This window comes from Mauremys reevesii, linkage group 2 (assembly GCF_016161935.1).
Source record: "Mauremys reevesii isolate NIE-2019 linkage group 2, ASM1616193v1, whole genome shotgun sequence".
In the NCBI taxonomy this organism is placed as follows: Eukaryota; Metazoa; Chordata; order Testudines; family Geoemydidae; genus Mauremys; species Mauremys reevesii.
This window is the reverse complement of record NC_052624.1, coordinates 95,027,396-95,047,253: the sequence shown is the minus strand read 5'-3', so window position 1 is coordinate 95,047,253 and position 19,858 is coordinate 95,027,396. Positions and strand designations below refer to the sequence as shown.

Sequence of the window (19,858 nt, the reverse complement as noted above, 5' to 3'; positions counted from 1 at the left end):
AGTCTGGCTCAGTGGCTCCCAGTGGAGGTTGTGGCAGCTGCTGATGTAGTCTGGTGACTGCTGCCACTGGTGGTTGGTGCATACTCAGTGGGCCAAATTCAGGCCACAAGTTGGATCAGTAAACCAAATTCTGACTTCAGTGTGACAGAAACCACTTACAGGCCAGTATTTGGCCCCACAGGACCTGAAGTTTACTTTGTTAAAGTTCCCTCACAACTAGAAAGCATAGAAATGGCATTTCAAGAATATATACACCTAATGACCAAACAGTTGGCACATGGCTCAGAGGGCAGGATGGTTCCCTGAAAATCTGGAAAACGCAACACAGTTCAAAGACAGTCCCTGAATCTGAACTCTCCACAGCTTTTGATTGTTTCCATTTGCTAAATTATTGTAATGAACACTGGCCTATTCCTCTGGTTCCATGATCTAGTTGACTGACAGTCCTGGCCCTGGCCAGCAACCTGAGCAGCTGGGCTGTGTGTTGCAATGTTCTGGGCTGGAGGACAGGAGTCCTTCCTCTACAAGCAATGGAGCTTAGAGGAGCCAGTCCAGCCTCACAGCTGGAGTAGCCTCCTTGTGATTTGTGTCCTTCTCCTCGAATTGGAGGGGTGAACAGAACCAGTAGCTTCTGCTTTCCACATACCACACAGCAGAACTGCACTTGTTCAGATGCAAGACTTCTCTGTGATTGAGGGATAAGATTGGCCCTAAATCTTTCCAAAGGCTACAATTTTGGGTAAATATAGTTAGTTTGAGAGGGTTATATAGTGAGATTATTGGAGGAATCATTAGAAACAGAGTTTAATCATTGATTGGCACTGCTGTAAATTACGGAGTTTTAATAACATTAGCCCATTTACTTTTATTCAGCTGTTATGGCACATTTTATACACTCTAAAACAAAGTGGTTATATGTGAACACTTTCCCATAGATATGCAGTGAGCGAAAAAAGTCTGGTTCTGGAATGCTCAATGTCTGGTTTGCTTATAAAGTCAGCTATAAATCTAACAGGGTGGGAAGAATTAAAACTACTATACCACATTTTTTGTTTTGAATTGCACTGTTTAAATTAGCACAACCCTTAAAGTAATCCTAGATCAGATGCTGTACAGCTTTCAACAGTCTTAAAACAAAACTAGAATTACTCTGAGTATATGATGCTGTAGCATTGTGTCAGCATTTCAGTAATACTCAGCGTTATTGTATATTTAATAACTTGGCCTTAATTTTAATCCAGAACAAATGTTTAACTTTACAAAATTTTTGCCCAGTTGTGCAAGAGTTGTAATAATAAAACTATGACTTTGAAGTTGTCTTTGTAAGTCCCGTTTTCAAACTGTGCCACTTAAAGGTGCCCAGATTTGAAAACTCTGCTTCCCACCTGCTCCAGTCATAGAAGGTTGAGGTTTAAATGTATGTTTTTAGTTAATATCACCTCTTTTGTTTTCTGTAAGTGGAAAATAGACATAAAATATCCCAGGAAGGTGAACACACACAAAATGCACTATGTAAAAAACCTGTAAATCTCAACTCAGTCCATATAGATCTCTCTCTAGGGCTAAATTGCAACTAAAAAGAAAGTGTTTTATTTTATATAAATACAGAAAAAAATATGTAAATATCTTCCTCCACTGCTGATGAATTCACCCTCCACCCTATTGAGTGAGCCTTTAACATAATGCAGATTCCAGACCAAATTAATTATTGGTGTAACATTGAATTCAGTGGCATTGCTCCAGGAATTAATCTGACTCTTCATCTCTGTACAAATGAAAGGCTGGTAGCCAATTGTTTCAGAGGTATGTGGTACAATATGCTTTTGGATTGTAGACAGCTAATCCTCTTTATGCTTTGCTGACTGAAGCCTGTGTAGGTTTTATATGAAGTGTCTTCACTTTCTGTATTTTGTTATGGGCCCACTTCAACGCCCAGTAAAATCAATGGAAAGGCTCCCAATTTCTCCAACAGGCTTGGATCAGAGCCTATATGAATACAGTAGCTGCTCCAGTTCTACTGGGTCTTTTAGTTGAAACAAGGAAAATAAACAGTTTAAGTTAAAGTTCCTTATGCATAATAGCATCCAAGACCATGTTGGATTGTGCAGTATATTAAAGATGACATGAATATAAACTTCTATAACTAGGCTGGACAAAACACCTGAAAACACATGGTAGGGAACAATCCTGAATTGGCAGGAAGGTAGATATGGAAAAGAATTATTAAATATCTAGCCTAATTCTTTTCCACTATATTTTTTAATCTTAGTATTGATTTTGGACTATAGCTGCTGAGCAGTGGTATTGAAATGAGAAAGTATATCATGTTTGCTTTTAGTTTTCATAACTTTGTTGATTCCAATTATGAAATCACAGGTGTCAAACCATTTCGTGTTTAAGTGCTAGACCAGAAAAGTAATCCCATAGAAATAGCTATAGCCTGTCAAAAATCCACTTTTAGGGTGGCTGAATAGGTGAACTTTAGCGTGTAGCTTGGTGGTTCCATAATTTGTGGGTAGTTGTTTTTAAATAGTTTAAAATATTGTCTAGTTAACATTTCAAGGGAGTGTTATTTATTTTTTCTTATTATAGAACCTAGAGACCCCATCCAAAATTGAGGGTCCATTGTGCTACGTGCTATAGCAACACATGGTGAGAGAGAGTCCCTGCCCTAATGAGCTTACAAAAGATGGGAAAAGAGTAGTGTAGTTATTTCCATTTTACAGATTAAGTGATTTGTCCAAGTCACATGGGAAGCCTCTGGCAGAGCTAGGAATTGAACCCAAGTTGACTGAGTTCCACACAGCTTTTAGCGACAGGGCTGTGTCAGGCAGTGTAAAGTTTTGCAGACAAAATACTTCCACCCCCTACGAGCGGGGTTCATGTTATCAACAGGAGAGCACTCCTGCCGACACCGAGCTGTTTACACTGCCACTTGCCGCAGCAAATTTTATTGGGGGGGGGGGGGCAGGCTTTTTTAGGCTCCTGTGAACGACAAAGGTTTTGTCATTCAATTGGCAGTGTAGACAAAGCCTCAGTAATGTTTAAAGAACTAATTGTTCCGCTGCTAGGATGACCAGATGTCTTCGCTTTTATAGGGACAGTCCTGATTTTTGGGTCTTTTTCTTATATAGGCTTCTATTACCCCCCACCCCATCCCGATTTTTCACAGTTGCTATCTGGTCACCCTATCTGCTGCCCATGCCCGTGGAAAATCTATTTATAGAAATTTCCCGAAAGGGGGCAGCAAAAATTGCATTTACTCTTTTCCCTGACATTGTAACAGTACAATGAAACAGACAGAGGCAGTCTCCTTTGCAAAACTGGGGCATGCATTTCTGTCAGTGTAGATGTTAAGAGGCTTATTAAAAGAGCACAGCAGCTGGCAAGTGAATCTTTAATCCTTTGAAAATCCCTTTATATTTATGATCAGTGTAAAGCCGTAAATGTAAAAAAAAAAAAACAACAAAAAAAACCCAACCTTTTACTCATCACTTTGATGTATGTTTCAAGACCAGGCATCGTACTCTTCGGGTAATGATGATCACAAAGCTTTTTCTTGAGATTTTCAATACAGATTCAAAAAAAAAAAAGCCCTCCAAATTTGGGAATCAAATGCTGTGTATTGTTTATCATGTACAGTGGTGTCATTGTTACTAAGTGGCCTGTAGCTCTAGGGGCCTGTGTGTTTTATAACTGCATACGCCAAAATCTGCTCTTAACTACTTCCAGCTCCATTAAAATGGCTGGAGGGAGAGGAAAGCGGGGGAGAGGGGATTACAGGCAGGTAACAATGTAGAACTTGGCCTAGTCAGGAGATCAGTAAATGGTTAATCTTTTCCATTAGTTCAGAGAGAGACTTCTTACTTCTGTCTCTTTTTTCCCAAAAGATCACATTGCATGTGAGTTTTTTTTGTCATGTTGAAATGACTAAACACAAGCTTAAGTTCCCTTTTCCCATAATGTTTAAAAAACAAACAAAAAAACCACCCAAAACAAAATGAACCCCCGCCCTCCCTATCTATAGAGCTATACTGCTCAATAACAAAGGTACAGGATTTATTTATTCCTTAAGCCACTGGAAAGCAACTCATCTGGAATTGCTGAAGAAACAGACCACTGCAATACATTTGTTAGCAGCTTTAGGTGTGTGTGGGTATGTCTACACTGCAGTTGGGAGCGGCTTCCCTACTGGAGTAGACTAAAACACACACTAGCTCTGCTGGAGTTAGCACACTAAAAAATGGTAATGTTGCTGGGAGCAGCATGGGCAGTGGCTCAGGCTAGCAACCTGAGCGTGTAGCTTTTAGCACTCTCTAGTTCGAGCAGAGTGAAGCTTGTGTTTGTATCTACTCAAGGTAGGAAGCATGCTCCCAACTGCAGTGAAGACTGTACTCACTATGTGTGTGTTTTTTTTATTTAGCCAGATGTTATAACTAAAGTTAATTGCCAATCAGCTAGCTCAAGCTAACTAGCATGTCTATAAATTCTAGTGTAGACACTCAACTAATCTTTGGTCTTGGAGACAAACATTTGTCTTGGTTGCGATTCTTCATAGGCTCAGCCTCTGGTGAGCCATGACTATGAACAAACCCATCTGAGTGCCTATACAGAAATTATAGGTACCCAACCAAAAGCTCTAGTGTGGACAACAAGCTCTTAAGTGGAGTGGAAGGGAAGGAACATGCACCGGTGGGACAGTATAGAAGAACACCTTAGTATGTAGTAATTATCAGGAGAATAAGCTGGTACTGATAACATGAAGTATATAATTGGGGTGGGGGGGAATCAGCTGGAATTGTTGGTTTTTGCCACCTCTAACTTCTGTGATTTTTTTTTTTTTATGAATTACAAGGTGGCTTTACATTAAGAAACCTTTGGCAGACAGCATTTTACTATGCACTAAAATAGTTTTAAAACTGCTCTGCAATTCAGTCTCGTTTACAGAAGTGACTTTGCTTGAGGCGGCAAGCAATGAGTGTATTAGAAGAGAAAGCTCCTATGTCCCATTTAGTTACAGATGTAAACCCAACTCCCTTAGCCTGTTTATGGTTCTTTTTATTAGAGAAAGCACAAGAGGAGAAAAGAACTGAAAGATTCATTATAACATAAAGAAAGTGTCAAATAAACACTAGCATTTCAGAGGATGAAATAACCTTTTGTTTTCCCCTGTATGATGAAAATCCCTTTACAAGAATAACTGACAGTATTTTAGTGGGCTGGAGGCTAACTGTAATGTTGGATCATTGAAACTGAATGACTTGTTTGTTTTCTGCTTTGAGAATTAGGGAGATCTGGGAAACCACCACAAAGAAACCACATGGCTAATTGCCATGATATCTGTTGTACTCAACTGCCCAGTTTTGCAGAGTAGCCAGACATTGAGCGGCCAGGTTCCCTAATTAAGAAGATGGTAGATTTGGAAATAGGTCTTGATGCTTTTATTCAACATCTGACAGATACAGTTTAAGAGAAACACACGCATCATTCTATAGCTATTTCATCTTGATTTCTGATTATCAGTGAAGGTGGATGGCGGGGAGTTTTGTAGTTGAACAATTTTATTACTGAATCAGAGTCTCACATCAGCACACTGCAGAATTTATGGTTTGTAAAGTGGGTCTAGCACTGAAAAGACCTGTGTCTTGATTCGAAGCTTTTAAAAACAAGAGTTTGCTAATAAATACATTCTTCTGAGTTACAGCCCAGGGGATTCTTGAAGTGTTCGTATATCGTTGTGTTTTGAACAATAGCCTCCTATGATTACTGCATACTGTACTTTTATCATAAACACGAGGCAACTTCTAATAGCCCTTAATGATGACACCATTAAAAAGGAGAAACAAACCTAGAATGAAATCTAAAGGGTAAAAAGCTTTGTCCGTGATCAACCAAACTTTACTAAAGTACAGTTTCCGGTTATTCTTGATGGTACTTTAAGCCAGTCCTGGGAAAACCACTAGGACACCTTCTCTCTTCGTAATGTACTTGGTAATAAGATTCTGAAATGGTAGGAGTTTTAAAACATTTTAAAGCTGTTGAACAAAGTCATCTTCTGAATGACAATCAACCCTCCCTAAATGTCATGCAAGGACAGAGATAGTTCCATCATTAGTAATATTTTGCACTTCTAGTGCACTTTCCAGCTGGGCACTTCAAACCACTTTAAAGATGTTAACTAAGTCTCAAAACCCCTTTGTGAAATAATATTTTAGAGACTGGGAAAATAAGTGACTAGACTTCAGACCTCCCAACTCCCAGGCTTAAGCCATTACATGACGTTCCTGTGGGGGGAGAAAAAGCGGACAACAGTGTCTCCACCTTGCAACACTTTTGGTCCTGTTGTACAACATTGCATTTTTTTTTGGCCTCTGAAATGCAAGCCCAGATAGTAAGTAAGTTTGCAAAGAAACTGAGTGGTGGTGCAGGTTTTTGGCAGGAGGAGCTGAGGATTATAAATAGTAATGCCAGAAAGGACAGGGCAGGGCTAGAGCATATTTTTCCCTCCCAGTACAATTCCCATTATTAATAAGAAGCATGTGCAGCAAGGCGGGGTATACTTTTACATTTTCTTGAGACCTGCACAACCCCCAAGTCAGTTTTAAAAGAATACCTGAATTAAATGCTCAGGAAATCTAGACTAAATGGTACCTATCCTTTTCTGTATGCATGTAATGAAGCATTAGCTCTTTGTAAGATGATTGTGTAGAGGAGAAACAACAACTCCAGAGACTAATGCACTCCTAGGCTGACTAGTTCGAAGGTCTGTATCCAGTATTATGAAATGGATTTACTCATGCTGTTGTAAGGTTGTATTTGGCATGAAATGGCAACCTGTATAATTTACCGTACCTTTGAAAAGAAATAAGAATTATTTATTCAGTGTTGAACACCTGCTTAGGCCTCTATGCATTCGGCAGTGCCACTTTGTTTCACTCCATCTCTAATATTTTTTACAATCAGTGTTTTTGTTTTTAACAATTTCTTTGTCATGTGTCCTTCGGAGTGAAATATTATCCCTGCATCTGCCCAGACTGGGTTGGACAAATTCTCTGCTATGGCAAGTGGGCAAAACTTTTTAAGTCAGTTGACTTGTGCCCATTTATCCCAGCAGAGAATTTGGTCCTAGATTTCCATGTCCTTAAATCTTTTCCTCCAAAATTGCCCTATATCAGATGGGTCAAAACTAGAATTGGTTGGGAATTTTTTTGTCAAAATGGTGTTTTGTTGAAAAATGCTGATTTGTTTAAACCAAAAACTTTTTGTGACTAACTTGACCAGAAATTTGGGGGGTGGGGGGGTGGGAAGAGGAACGGAAGGGGGGGGAGAAAACCCCACAAAAACACTGACATTTCAAAATGAAAAAATTCCAGTTCAAAGTGACTTTTTTAAATTTAACTTTATTGGAATAAAAAAAATTGGTCAGTATTCAAACCAGAAAATTGAAATTATCAAAACAAAATATGTTTGACTGAACTGATTTTTTACTCCCCCCCCCCCAATTTTCATGAATTTGATTCAGGATTGGATTTTTTTTTAATATATATATCAAATTTTCACGAGGTGGGAAAACAGTGTCCCACTCAGTTCCTAACAGAACTGCTGTCAGCTAAGGGAGACTGTCCTTGAGTTCATGGGGTAGCAGGAAGTTCTATCCCTGTTGTCACAACTCTGCTGCTCACTATAGTATTGCATTGAGTGGGTAAGTGTGTAGCTCAAGGTGGCTGGGGATTTGTTAAAGTTTGTTATGATCTTAGTTTTGTATGGATGTGAATATGTTGGGTGAAATCCTGACCCTATTCATACCAATAGGAGTTTTGCCATTGACATCTGTGGGGCCAGGATTTCATCTGTTGTTGTTGTTAAGCCAGCAATGGCTCCACTGCAGATATAGAAGTAAGTGCAAAGATTCTGAACTGAAGAAACTGGTAATCTGGTTTATGCACATGTCATGTAAACCTTATATAGCATCACTGGGCTCTTTAGCAGGTCTCCATCAAACCCACATCAAAGAATCAGAGCATTTTTTATTCTAGCATGGATAGATTACAGCAATGATAGACTTGAATGAATGCATCTGGACCCTGGATTCAAGGTGCTTTTACTGGCCCTAATTATAAGTCAGTTGTCTGGAGAAACTGCTTACTGTGGAAATGCCGCACCTTGTTGTTTAGACACTTGTGTGTGTTTGTGAGAGAAGGCTGTGTTGAATTTATGCATAACACTTCTCTCTGTCTCTTCTCCCTCCCCCCTCTTTGTTATAGGCTTGAGTGTAGCTTTGAAACATCCATAAAAAGCTCTCCAAGCAGATTAGGGGCATAGACAGATTTTAAACAGAGCCTTAATGCATGGACACAAAAGGACAAATATACCAGTGGGAACACTAATGCAAATACTCTGCCTTTGGATCAAAATATATTAAACATTTGCTTAGGAACAAAGGTTTCTTTTTAAGTAACTGTATTAACATTGAAGGCTTTTAAATTCATTTTCTTAGAAGAAGAAACACTTTTTAAAGTGATGATGTAGCCAAAAAAGGGATACCTATATTTTTATTATTCATACAACGATATCAGGTAGCAGTTCTGCAAAGGAGAATCTGTATGTATTGTTCTTCTCAGGACTCTGAAAATTGGACAATTGCAATTTACTTCAGATACACTTTTAGCATCTTTCATGTTCAGTTGTATGAATACTATTCTGAGAGCAGTAAGAATGGCTTTGATTTGAGTGAGCTGCTATTTTCATTATATTTTTAGTTACACCATTTTAGTGAGTAGGGTATTATGTTACTGATTTCAAGAAGACCATATAGTAAAAAATATAAAATCTAGTTTATTGCATGGAAAAACAATATTACATATATTGGGCTATATGTAAGTAGCTCATGTAAGTAGGTGGAGCTCCACTGGAGTGGAGTTGGCTAATTATGACTCATGTTTTGGACTAGTCACTGTTGCGTTGTATAATCAGAACACACAGTAATATTACAGGCAAGACTATTTTAAACATTGATTAAGTTGCTACTTAACATTAGTGTGTGCGTATTAAGGGTTGTTGCAATTTAAAAAACAGGAAGCATTTAAAATATGAAAATGAGCAGTTAAATCCATATTCAAATTACCTCGCGTTTCATAGAGTTGCTGAAATAAACGTGCAAGTGTAAGTGATCACACTGGCCATTTACAAAACCTTAAGTGTGACCTCATGTCCCTATCCTACCTCTGCCTGTAAACTGGAAACACTGACTGCCATCTTTTCCACACCACATACATTTCTGTTTGGGCCATAAACTATCACCCACTCACCACATACAGCCCACAGTGATTCTAGTATCTTTCATGTTTGTTAGTATTTTACATTTATGTGCCAGTAGCACCTAAAGGCCCCAACCCCATTGTATTCAGTGTTGTACAAATGCATAAGAAATGACAGTCCCTGCCTCAAAGAGGTTACAATCAAAGCAAGTCTGACTCTCCCCATCCCAACTTCCCACTCTAGTCAAGATGCCACAATGTACAACTGTGTAGTCTCCATGTGCAGTACAGTAATGCTACCGTTTCCCCTCCACAAGTCCACGGTGATGCAAAAAGGCCAGTATTACTTGGAGTAATCACTCAGCTCTACCTTCTCCGGTCTGTCAACCTCTTGCTGCTTCTTTTGTCCCTTCCTTGCCTCTGACCGTCAGCTTCTTTCATCAAACCCTTCTCTGCAGTCTTCAACCAATCCATCCACTGCCTCATCCCCAGCCCCCCTTTGCCTCCAAGCATCTTAAGGAATGTCTAGATCTGGTGCCTCTACTTTTGCTCCTTAAACACTTCCTTGGATCCCATGCAATTTGGCTTGCCCCCTCTCGGCCCTACTGAAACAGTTTTTAATAAGGTCAGTAATGTGCTCTTTCCGCTGTCCAGTTCTAAGGGCTTGTTCAGCGCAATCTGCCATTGACTGGACAGTGAATCACTCCCACTGTCCATCTTTTACATTATATTAGCAAGTCTCCTTATAGCTTGATATGTAAGTGTGATCTGTAGGATAGTATAATTATGTAATACAGAAGGCTTTGGGATTCTTTCAGATTAGATGTTTTATCTAATCTTACATTTCTTTTCAGCAATGTACATGGTAAAACCACACTCTGCAGTTTGTGGCTTGGATTTAAAATTTACAGGGAACAGATCCCTCTGAAAAATCCTCCTGCTGTGTTAGGATTGACATAAATGGCAAGCCTGCAAGCTGTGTGTATTAATATGTGGAGATTAAGTTTCTGACAGAAAGACCAGTTGGACTCAGAACAAAATAGTGCTTATTTAAGTGCTTAATATGCCTTGGTCTGGTTATAATGAAGCTTTCCCCTGCTCAAGAACCTGGAGAGCTTTAAGATTTTTTGCCCTGTTTCTTTGGAGGTATTCTATTAAGGGGAAATGCCCATGGACAAGCAGTTTTTTAAATATTGCATGTTTCTTTTAACAGAAGGAAAGATTAGTGCCTACCTGTGCAGAATTCCTAAGTCTGTTTTACAGTTCAGAAAGTTATATTTTTTGCTGTTACTAACCTGCTGAGAGTACTGTCCTATGACTATTTAATTTTTATTTGTGATATACTCATGGCTGTTTAAAAAGAGATGGTGATCTTCATTTGGATTTACACTAATTTGAAGTATTTAATTTATTGCGTTCAAAAAAGGAGATAAATTGATGGACACGAATAATATTTTAAAATCTCTCCACTAGGTGGCACCAAAGTTCTGGAACTTGAAGAGTTCCTATTGCCACAGAAATCTGCGGATTCCTTTCTGTAGTTGAACATCAACATTTCATCTTCAGAGACTGCTGTCTCAGGTAAATATTCACATTCCTAAAGACAGTTCTACACTTACATAGATCACTGTTGGTATTTCCCTTTTAATGCTCCTGAAAGCAGAATCTTTGTTTCCCTATTTGGGGTTATAATCCACCATTAGGGGTTGTGGTAATGGCTGTGATGCAGTGGACATGATTTAGGTTTCGTGAAAGGAATAAGCCACTGGATCTGAATCGCTAAGCAACCAAGTTTGTTTTTTCTAATACAAGTTTCATTTATTAATTAAATAAATTAGGGGAAGAACTATGAGAGAACATAAGCAAAGTTTTCTAAATAGAATGTTTTCTCAAGAGGTGTTGGCACCTCTTTAAAAGTTAGAAGTGATTAGAGAATGCTTCTTAGGTTTGTTTATTTTTTATTTGCGCCTGTCATGCACCCACTTGAAATTGATCCAATATTCAGAAAAAACTATCAGGTCACATTTGTATTTCAAAAACCGTACAAGACAAGAGAAGGGTGAAGCTTTGGTCCTTTACAAACATAGCAGTGCTTTTGTATCTCCCACTCTTATAGGGAGGCACACACGATGCTGTTCTTAGCCCTACAGCTAGACCACTGAACTGAATGAGGATGAATAAGGCCACAAGATATGGCTCATTGTGCACATAAATGTATTGACTCCTATGTATTAACACAATGTAAGTGCAGCTTAAAACCATTGTTCAGTGCTAGAAAAAAAATCATTTTTACACAAGCACATTCATGGGCTCCCGGATATGCAGGGTTAGATGAAGGATCCCTTAACAATGTAGGATTTGAAAAGTCCATTAATGTGTTGAATCCCTCCAATAACCAGAGTGAGAGAGGCATATAGCATGCTGCTAACTTACCCAGCCCTTGGCTTAGTCTTAACTTCAAGCTTCACCAGCTCCCACTCCATATGATGTCACCAATGTACAGTATGCTGGAACATCATATGCCCTGCTGAACCAAGAGTCATAAGGCAGGGTGTGTTTTGCACACAATTAAGTTTAGTACTCATGAAGGATGATAGATCAACAGCTTTGGATGAGAGTCTTCCATTTCACTGCTGAACTATTACAGGCTGGGCGGTGACAATGCCTGCTGTCCCACGTTACCTGAGCAACATGCCTCCTACCTGGTCTGAGGCCTATTTATAGCCATGAAAAGTATCTCTGTGTCTATCTGTTCAGTGTTGGGCCTCTCAACTGAGATTCCAACAGTTGTGGTGGCTCTTTGCAATGTGGATAGCACTCCACATGGATTAAGAGATCCACCAGCTGGGTGAGCATCACATGGGCAGCAAAGCAGTTGTTATGTTAAGGGACAGTGGTTAAAATTTTCCAAAGTGGCTTTGGCATTTAGTAGCTAGCTGTCATTGAAAAATCAATGGGACTTCCACATCTAAGCACCGATAAGTTTATGGAGGGGATGGTATGATGGGATAGCCTAATTTTGGCAATTAATTTGGCAACTGATCTTTGATTATCAGAAGGTAAGTATGCCCAGTGGTCTGTGATAGGATGGGATCTGAGTTACTACACAGAATTCTTTCCTGGGTGCTGGCTGGTGAGTCTTGCCCACATGCCAGGGTTTAGCTGATTGCCATATTTGGGGTCAGGAAGGAATTTTCCTCCAGGGCAGATTGGCAGAGGCCCTGGAGGTTTTTCGCCTTCCTCTGCAGCATGGGGCACAGGTCACTTGCTGGAGGATTCTCTGCAGCTGGAGGTCTTCAAACCACAATTTGAGGACTTCAATAACTCGAACATAGGTTAGGGGTTTGTTACAGGAGTGAGTGGGTGAGAGTCTGTGGCCTGCATTGTTCAGGAGGTCAGACTAGATGATCATAATGGTCCCTTCTGACCTTAAAGTCTATGAGTCTATTGCACTTTTGAAAAATTTTACCCACTTATAACCAACAGTGTTAACTTGCTGTTAAAACTCATTCAGTAGCGTAATGTTGAAAACACGGGGAGCAAAACAGACTTCAGTAGTCTGGTGCCCGTATGCAATGAGGTTTTCCTGACGCATGTGATATTACCTGCGTAGAGCGTGAAGTCAGGATCTAAGAAAAAGCTACTCCATATGTTTACAGAGATCTTTCTTAGGGTAGTATTTGTGACCTTGCTTTAATGATGTGCTGAACGGACCCTTTGAGGCATCCAGCACATTACTGGAAAGTAGCCAGATTTAAAGTATAGGCAATTGAAGGATAGGTCAAATTTTTAACCTTAAAAAAAAAAGTGTGGGTTGAAGACAACTAAAGGATTAGAGGAAAAATTCAGAGCTACACAGTAGATCTCAGCTCCAAAATTCTGCTTTCTTCACATGTGCGCTCATCTTCCATTGACAACAGTTGGAGTTTGGCATACGTGTGGAAAGCAGACTAGACAACTGGAGACAGGGCCGGCGCAACCCATTAGGCGACCTAGGCGGTTGCCTAGGGTGCTAACATTTGTGGGGGCGGCAACCGCGGCGGTGGGACCTTCTGCTGCCTCTGTTGGGGGCGGCATTTCGCCACCTAGGGCAGCAAAAAAGCTGGCGGCGCTCCTGACTGGAGACTACACTGCAGATTTAAGAAGAGAATTGTGCTCTTGGAGTAACTGCTTGCCCATATCTGCAAAGGGTCTATTCTTTTTCACGGTTCTGGTGTGTTTCCTTTATTTGTTTATTTAGAAGTAGCCTCTCTTGAGACAATTGCAGGTGTTGAACTAGGCTGGCCTGCATTTTGCTCTTCCATTAGCTTGCACCTTTTGTAATAAATAATCTGTCTTCTCCCTGTAATGCAAACTGGAGGGATATTCCTCTTCTGAAGCAGCTGTGCTGGGGAAACTGCTGATGAAGAACAAAATGGGAGCTACTGAGCAATCATTTGGAAACTGGCTATTAAAAAAAAAAAAAAGCCAGCTAATTAGAGCTTTGCGGAAGAGACAGCACTTTGTGCAAAACACCAGAAGGTAATCTCTCCAAATCCCATACACTTCCTCTAAAAAGCTATAATTAACCTCATAGTATTCACTTTATGAATTAAAATTTAATTAAATATTTTCTGTCCTTAATGAACACATATTTGCAGCCAGGAAAACCTACTGACAGCTGTATTTCCTAAGAGCAGCAATAACATTCAGGGGCCAGATACACTAAATGGAGACCCTCAGCCCTGCTCCAGCACATTGGAGGTAAAATTGGCTACTGAATAGCTGATTTATTTTTTTTAAGCCTATACCTGCTTCCATAGCTTGAAGGGCAGCACCAGCCTCCAACAGAAGCTTCCTATGAGTATGCCAAGTGGTATGGCCACCACCCATTTCTGCTATTTAAAGGTGGTGGATTTAATAAAGGCCTGATACACAGGAGTGGGTAAAAAAAATTGATGGCATTGCCTATCTGCCCTCACATGCAGTGCTACACAACCCAGCAAAGAGCTGGCTTGTCTGGACCTCTCGAAATTCTGCAGGTCTGATTGGTGCTTAGGTCTCAGGAGGAATGAGAAGAGCACAGATTACAGGAATGTCTGTCTAAGGTATATCACCATTGTACCTGAGCACCACACCACCTTGTATGTATGTATGTATGTATCCTCATGACACCCTGGTGAGGGTGGAAAGTATTATCCCCATTTTACAGATTGGGTACTGAGGCATGAGCGGCTAAGTGACTTGCCCAAGGAAGTCTGTTACAGGGCACGAAATTGAACCCTGGTCTCTCGAGTCTCAGGCCAGCTCCCCAGCCACTGCTCTGTTCCTGCTGTCCATGAATTGTATGCTCCCTGAATTTGCCAACACACAAAGCAGTGCTGAGTACTTAGAGTGGTGATGTGGGAACCCCCACAAACCAATTGCCCCTCCCACAAGGGGCAGAAAATGGCCTTTATGCCCCATACCTTTCCAAACAGAGATACACAAACAAGGCTTTCCTCAACCTCATAACAGTAAAGGGGGTAGGGTGGGGAAGGGCAAGAGATGGGTGCAACATCCTGATTTTACATTTACAAAGTTTGTTTCATCATGATGGTGCAACCCAAAGTGGCAATGTTGAGTCACAGCTACACATAATCCTGTGTCGACACATCATGAAACAAACCTGAGCTGTTATGTTATATAGATTTCAATACAAATAAAGGTGATGGTACTAGAGTGCTGCAATTCTTTTGTGATGTAAGTAAACACTAGACAAAACTCAAAAGGTTGATATAGTTCTAGACGGGACAGATCCTTTAACTATTGCAGTGCTACTGGGTCTGTCTCCATTTGTACCTATCATGCAGCATTATTTCCCTTACTCCCCCCCCCCCTTTTTTTTTTTTAAATAAACTCAATGGATTTTTCCCCATTCCCATGAGGAGGGGAAAAAAAAAAAAAAGTAAAATATTTTTCCAGAATCCAGCAGCCCCTCTGATTTTTAGAGAAAGTCATGTTCTTTCTGCTTTCTCTAAGGTTTGAACTTTACCTCCAGAAATACAAATATCGGGTCTAAATAGCAAAGCAATTATCTTACATAAGTGTTAGTCATTTGTACTAACCTGTGATTAAAAATTCACATGTCTCAGCACTTGCTCTCATCTTTTTCTGAAATTACATTTTCCATTTCCTAGGCTTTGACCTCGGGCAATGGATTTTTGAAGCAATCATGTCTTGATAATTTATTAATGTTAAATATAAACATTGCAACTTTGAGAGAGTGCTTTGTTTAATAAATACCCAGCAATCAAATATAAAAGGAAATGCAAACAACGTAGGCTTTTACTAGAAGTTGCAGTTTTCACAGGCACTGTACTCTGAGCTCTCAGCTATAACAAGTTTTATATTCCATTGCAGTGGGTGGGTGGACATAGGGTATTTTCTAACTTTTTGTTATTGCGGTTACTACCGCTGCTAACCTGTCAGTTGTCCATACCTCAGAAAGGTTGTAATGCCGTGGTGGGAAGCATTAATTCATCGTAACTTGAAAGAGCCTAGGTTTTGTTGAATTATGTGTAGTAACGATAGCTGAAGAATTGCAAAGAGGTTTGGAAAAAAGGGAAAGAGATACAACAGGAAGAGACGAAGAATAAAATCTCTTCTCCTTTCTGCCCCTTGACTTGTCTCCCCTCTGCATTTTCTTTCTAAAGGTGTCCCATCCTCCTCCTTCCCAGATTTTTGTCCAGTTAGTCTTATTTATGTTGTTTAAACCATTCTGGTTAGGGCATAAGTAATTGGCCCAAGGGAAGGGAGGGGGAGGAGTTTGTTAATTCTTGTATCTAGGCCACCTAACTGTCATGGTGATAGGGATCACAAGAATTAGGGCCAAATCGTTCCCTCCTGCTTCAAAAACTTGTGGGAGGGGAAGAGCTAAGTGGAAAAATTCTGCTGCCTTGTGGAGTTCCCCGCTGATTATCTCTTTGGGTGCAGAAGGGGATTCCGAGGCACATGCAAATGTACAAAGATCCAGAGGATCCTCAGGACATCTGAGAAGGTCCAGGACACTAGCAGAGTCGATCAGTGATTTTTATGATATTTCCCCTCTCCTATCCCTTGTGGCAGCAAATCCCCACTGTTTCACAGGGCCAAAAATCCTCTTTGGTGTAGGGTTGAGTTTTGAGAGTGCAGAATGGGAGTCCATGTAACAGTATCTGAATGTTCAACTTCTGAGAAGTCCCACACATTTGGGGAAGCCCTGCGCCCCCAGAAACTGCAGAGACAGCCCTTCCCCACCCACACAGATAGGTGCTTTTCTGAGCGTGGCAGTAAAGAGAGGAGGACACAATGCCACAGGTTCAACCCTCTTCTCCAGACTTAAGGGCCTGATCCTGCTTTGATTGAAGTCAATGGCAGAACTCCCAATGGAGGTCAGTTGGAGGAGGATCAGATGCAAACTTTGGACCAGTTTTGCTGTGTTTTTTGGGAGGGCATAAAAAACAGGAATTTGTTATTCAACTGAAAGCTGTCAGATCTGGAGGGCAAGCTCAAAGACTCCTTTGGTGCAAAATTTGTTTTTTCTTTGGATTATTCTTTTCTGCTCAGAATTAACTGGAAACCTCTGACCACCCTGAATAGATTCATATTTCAGATTCTTACAGTAAATGTGAAAATGGAATCTCCCAACAATTCTTGCCTTCTCTAGACTTAGAACTTCAAGGAAGTATACTAAGAGAAACACCAACCAGCATTAATCATACTCTTTTGGTGAAACTAGACTAGTCTCTGCTTGCACTGACTTCTACTATTCATTATGATGTTGCATTAGCTACTTCCGAGGTACTAGTCCCACCTGGATAATCAGTGGAAGATTTCCCATCTGCTTTAACAATTTCCTGTTCTTTTAACTATGTTATTTGTGTAACATCAACAGTACACCAGGCTTTTATTCAACATTATTAGCGTTTCACCCTTTTAACATCCGGTATTTTACCACTTAGTTATCTCTCCTAATCTTTGACATAAAAAGGATTAGGCTAAACTTATTGTGGATGTTGGTACAATTTATTCTGTACACAGTATGCTTCAGTTATTGAACATAGCCTCACAAGTTAAGCATCTAGCAACCTGTACAGCATTTTGCTGTATTTGTAGTGTTTTGGGGAGGAGACTAATGTAGCAATAGAAGATGATCGTATTTATTTTATAACATATTTAAGATATCGTCATGGTTATTTTTTAGTACAAGTCAGAGAGAGGTTGTGGTCAATAAATAGTAGTTCATGGAAGTCCAAGCCCCACTGCCCTGAGGGGGGAGATGGCTGACAGCTGGAGCCCTGCCTCCCCAGGGGGAGTGTCTGACAGCTGGAGCCCTGCCTCCCCAGGGGGAGTGTCTGACAGCTGGAACTCGGCCACCTGGGCCTCGCTCTACTTTGTGGGGCTGACAACCAGGGCCCCACACGCAGGGCTGAAGTTGCGGAGATCACCAAAAATCATGGAATCTGTGACCTCCATGACGGATTCATATCCTTACTTATATTTAATCAATTAGATAGTGCAAATAGGTCCTGATGCAGAGCCTATAGATGTTAATGGAGAGATTCCAGTTGACCTCTATGGCCTCTGGATCAGATCCCTAGCACAGCAGTGTTTTAAACACACAGATTATCAATGCTAGCAGGGTTAGTTTATAATGGTTTCCCTGACCAGTGTGGGAAGGTCTCTTATTTAGGAGGAAAGTCTGATAGAAATCACATCTCTCACAATAAATTCAAAGTAAAATTAAGCCTCTTGAGTGATCTTGCGATAGAACTCTCAAATGTTAGGATTTTTTTCCCCCCCATCCACGGCTCAGTTTTACTTAGAAATCGCTGTCAGCCCCAGGCAGCTGGGGCTCCTGCTGTCAGTGTCCCCTGCATGTGGAGCTGACAGTGGGAGCCCCAGAAGTGGGAGAGGGGACCCCACCAGCCCCCCTGGGAGGGTGAAGAGGAGTAGAGGGGAGGCTGGAGGGCTGAACTATGGCCTAGGGGCTGCAGAGGGGTGGTGGTGGTGGGGGCTGATGGGGTGCAAGAGTGGTATTGATGCTGGGTTCTGAGCAGATGGGGTGAGTGCTGAGAGGGTGAATTGAGGGCAGTGGGGGCTGATGGGGTAGGGGGCTGAACTGATGAGGTGGTGATGCTGGGGTTTGAACTGAGGGGGGCTGAAGGACAGGATCAATTGCTGGGCAGGAGACGGGCAGATGTGGGGATGAGAGCTCCTGCAACAGGTGCCAAAATCACCTTATTCAGTACACTTGGGAGAATGGGGAACACTAATTGTCACATGCACACACCTGGGGATGGGCAGGAGGAGTTAAAAAAATATATCAAGAGACTGACCTAAAAAACACAATATAATCTTAAAACAAAAACAAAAAAACACCACACATGATTTTTGATCTCTTGAAGTTGGCAATACTGATGATTCTTGGGACATCTGTACAGTAAGACATAGACCAATATAATACACAGTCCACTAAGATCACGAAATCACATTAGAGCTGGCATGTGTAAACATGCAGTTTTTTGCATGGCAGCTAGATCACAACTGACTTTTCTGCCATTTACCTTTCATCAAACAAAGTTTAAACTAACTGCTCAGCCTTGTTTGGCTTGTGTTCTGTAAGGGATAATCCCAGTCTACTTCACCATGCTTATGGAAAACAACAACCACCTGACATACAATTTTTTTCCCCATTAAAGCTTTTCAAGTTTACAGATCTGAGCATTGGCGGTTGGAGGTTTTCCTTCCTTCCCCTCCCCTTCCCCCGGCTTCACACAGAGTTCCTTCAACCTCTGCGCCAAAAGTTTATTATATAGATGGCTCTTACAGGGCCTGATCCAAAGTCTGTGTTGGAGTGAATGGAAAAACTCCCATTTAATTCAGAGGGCTTTGAACCAGACATTTCATCCAAAGAGCTCCTGAAAGCACTTCAAAAACATTAATTAATGAAATCTCAGAAAGGGACTGATTCAATGCCCATTGAAGTGAATGGAAATCTTAACCATTGTCTTCAGTGGCCATTGTATTGGGCCCAATATTTGTAGCTAGGCAAGCAAAGAACACAGTAGCCAAGTGGTACGGGTTCTAATAGAATAGAAGTATCTGTATTCCCAGTCCCAAACAGACCAGATATGAAGTCTATTTTTGTTCTTTGTTCACTAAGTTTGTCGCTCTCTCAGGGAAAACAACAACCTGTTGTATGTTGGTATCTCTCCTTCTGTCTCCAAACCAACAGCGCCTGCTTGAGTTTTTCTGAGAGCTGTGCACTATAGTTTCTCCCAAGGAGAGTGGAGGAAACCAGCTCCAAGAGTAACCCTTTTGCTATGTAACCTTTTCTTAAATGCCATCGACTGAATGCCATCACAAAGAGAAACAGCAAATATTGAAAGAGGAATGTGAAGGACATTATGAAAGGGATAAAGCAAGAGAAAGGGAACTGTTCAGACAAGTCTCTCAGGAAAGGTGATGTAATATGTACTGTGGGACACAACTAATAGTTGAAATACCTACTTAGAGCTAGAGTAAGTTGTTACCAGAAGGCGCTGTTGTCAAAAACAAAGCGGAGAGCAAGGAATACAATTGATTAGTTAGAGTTTGGT

The 19,858-nt window shown here is 40.8% G+C and overlaps 2 protein-coding genes across 8 annotated transcripts in view; one reads left to right on the top strand and one right to left on the bottom strand.

Annotated features, from left to right (window-relative positions):
* Positions 1–19,858, bottom strand: part of BLVRA (biliverdin reductase A) — a 133,568-nt gene that overhangs the window by 81,346 nt on the left and 32,364 nt on the right. The gene's annotated exons all lie outside the window — the stretch shown is intronic.
* Positions 1–19,858, top strand: part of LOC120397945 (cytochrome c oxidase assembly factor 1 homolog) — a 66,001-nt gene that overhangs the window by 15,960 nt on the left and 30,183 nt on the right. For 3 of the 6 annotated variants that reach the window (XM_039524709.1, XM_039524708.1, XM_039524704.1), the window contains exon 2: positions 10,731–10,838. The exons of 1 other annotated variant lie outside the window; for it this stretch is intronic. The gene's annotated coding sequence lies outside the window, so the exon portion shown is untranslated. Of the gene's footprint in view, positions 1–10,730; positions 10,839–11,373; positions 11,499–13,617; positions 13,779–13,897; positions 14,001–19,858 lie in introns of all 6 variants that reach the window. 2 more of the 6 variants (XM_039524705.1, XM_039524707.1) reach the window with 2 other exon arrangements.